Raw genomic sequence first — 2,904 nt, 5'->3', positions numbered from 1 at the left:
TAGACGAGTCGTAGCAAGCTACAAGGAATCCATTACATCGCGTGACATTTCCCCAAAGGGGACAGACACAGCAGCTAAGAAGGACACATGCCGGTCAACCAATGTGTTCGGAGCAGTAGCGAGCTACCATGGCTCGTTGGATCACAAAAGGGCATTTCCCTGTAAGGAGTGCTACTAAAGTTCACGGCTAGGTAATCGAACCCCATACATATCAAGTATGACACACATACGCATGGCATACCGATACGTATAGATACATCGATGTCATCACAACATAACCATAAACATACAAGCTTTATTTAAGAGGCTCGGAAGAGCCACACACATAATATTACACGGTAAGGGTCTCATGACCCATCATAGCAGTCATTCAATTACAAGCCAGCGGAAGTGTTTAAAACTGTCTGAGTACAGACAGGTGCAACTAGAAGGTACACGGCCTGACTATACTACAGACCCAACCTAGGGCTAGATCGTAGCTGGGACACCAGCTACTCGTCGTCGTCGATGTCTATGAAGAACCCTCCATTAGGGTCATTAGCAACCTCTGCAACATTTATTAAGCAAACATGAGTACGGAGGTACTCAGCAAGACTTTAGGATAACTAACTACTCATGCAATGTATCGATAAGGTATGGTGGGGTTTCATGCGGAAAGCCAACATTTGACTCGTGGCTAGACAACTTGCATTTTTAAATAATTTTGACAACTTGATTTCTCACACAGGAGTCCACTAACACCACAACAATACTCCATCGTGGAATCATTGCGTATCCATACGGAAATGCCGTCCACGACACTCACGCTTATCTTGACAATTTTATGAGTAGCCATTGAAGTTATCTATGAACAACATATGTCTCCAAGTAGTCCATATCCGCGGACACGGCTATTCGAATATATCAAAACCCTGCAGGGTTCTACTTCGTCACACACGCTCTCGCCACTTATCGCAATGTGCACGTCATGCACCTCGGCAACCTTCAAGCGGAAGCCCAGCCAGGGAGTCGGCCACGACCTTTAACCACATTAGTACCTAGTCCAGGTCTATCGCCTATCTGAGGGTAACCCGCACGGCAGTCCGGCCGAGGTTTCCGCCACGGCCCCAAGCGATGTGCGCAGGGTTCCCAAGCCCACCATCCGGGTGCCACTTGGTACACCGTGCCACTGCCTACCGCATCACAGCCCACCTCTCAGGTCAGCACCATGCACGGCCTCCAGCATGACTATAAACACCAGAAACTACTTGCAACTCCTGGACCGAGTACTAAGCGATTAATAAGTCGAGCGGGGTCATATTTCAGGGCCCAACATGTGGTAGTATCTCGTCTTGGATTACATACACGGAACTCAGTTCCTAAGGACGGTTGCAATGAAACAACCCGTCATGTACTCCGACACAGCCTTTCACCGGTACCTTTACCAAATCAGGTTCAACACACAACCTTTGCTTACCGAACACATTCTCACAATTCTGTTCGTCCCCCAGATGACGGACCATACACAACTCTAAGCATAGCATGCATAGCGGATAAGACACATCATGGCTCAAGCAACTACCAGGTATGCTAGGTTGCAAGGTTCGGCTATTTACTGTGACAAGGATAGGTCATGCAAAGGAAGTGGGTTCTACTCACGGGGCAAAAGCATTTGAAGCATTTGATCCTAATACAATAAGTAAGTGCAGGAGCAAGAACATGGGATTTATCGGGATGATCAAAATGGTTGCTTGCCTTGTTGCTCAGAGGAGTGATAATATCCGTCAGACGGATATTCGGTGGAATCCGGGGGAGCGGAGCCTACCGAAAGGAATGACAACAATCAATAACAAACATATGCAATCAAGATGATGCATGAGCATGGCATGAGAATGCAAGATGGTATACTATTATGGCTAACATGTATTAGGTTTGAAGTTGATTTGAATCAAATTCAAATATCACTTCAAACGGGGTATTCTCGAATACCATTTTAATTGATTCGACCTGATGCTCAGATCAACTTGCTTTTAACATGCACGGGATGACATGTTAGGTTGCTGGTTTGTAATTAGGATAGTGTTTGATCATGTCATTTATAGTGAAATTTAAATATTTGCCAAATTTCATCTACAAAGTATTTATAAGAATTAACTTATTCATTAATCTACATGTTTGGGTTCTGTAACATTTTCAGACATGTTTGAAAATGACATATTCAGAATCCTTGAATTTCTCTGATACTTTTTCATATATAAATTATTTTCATTGGAGTTACAGATTAATTTCTATGAATTTTTTGAAGTTTTAAACATTTCTAGAAATATTTTTATACTGGAAAACCCCTTTATTGCGTCAGCCTGACATCAGCAGGTCAACTGACCTGATCAGGTCAAACCTGACAGGGGGGCCCACTGGTCAGCGTCTCAGGGGCTAATCCCGCGCTGACCAGCCCCTAATTGGGTTTGACTTGGCCTTGGGCCCACTATCAGTGAGTGTTTAGGCTTTAAACTTCTGGGTTAGGTTGGCCACGTCGGCCCCGACCGGAATATGGCCGGCGGCGACCAAGGGCGCGGCAGAGGGCTCGCCAGAGAGAGCTAAAACGTGCTGTGGTGCTCGGAAAAGGATGCTGAGAGCACTGGAGTGATCTCCAGGCTCGACCTCATCCAGCGCTGGCCTCAGGGAGAGCTATAGGTGGCCGGAGTAAGCCAGCGACGAGCCGGGGCGGCTGCCGGAGTACAGGTTTGATGGTCCAGTGGCTAGGGGGCACGGATCCGAGTGGAAGGAGAGGGGAAAAGATCGCAGGCTCACGGGGAGTGCAGAGAAGGGCTTAGACGGCTCGGGGAAGGGCTATTGCCGGCATTTCGCCGTCGTTTTGCCGGCCACTGAAGGTTGAAGACGATGGCATTGGGGACGTTGCAGAGC

This window comes from Hordeum vulgare, chromosome 4H (genome assembly GCF_904849725.1).
Source record: "Hordeum vulgare subsp. vulgare chromosome 4H, MorexV3_pseudomolecules_assembly, whole genome shotgun sequence".
Classification (NCBI taxonomy): domain Eukaryota; kingdom Viridiplantae; phylum Streptophyta; class Magnoliopsida; order Poales; family Poaceae; genus Hordeum; species Hordeum vulgare.
Note: the sequence above shows the minus strand (reverse complement) of the source record.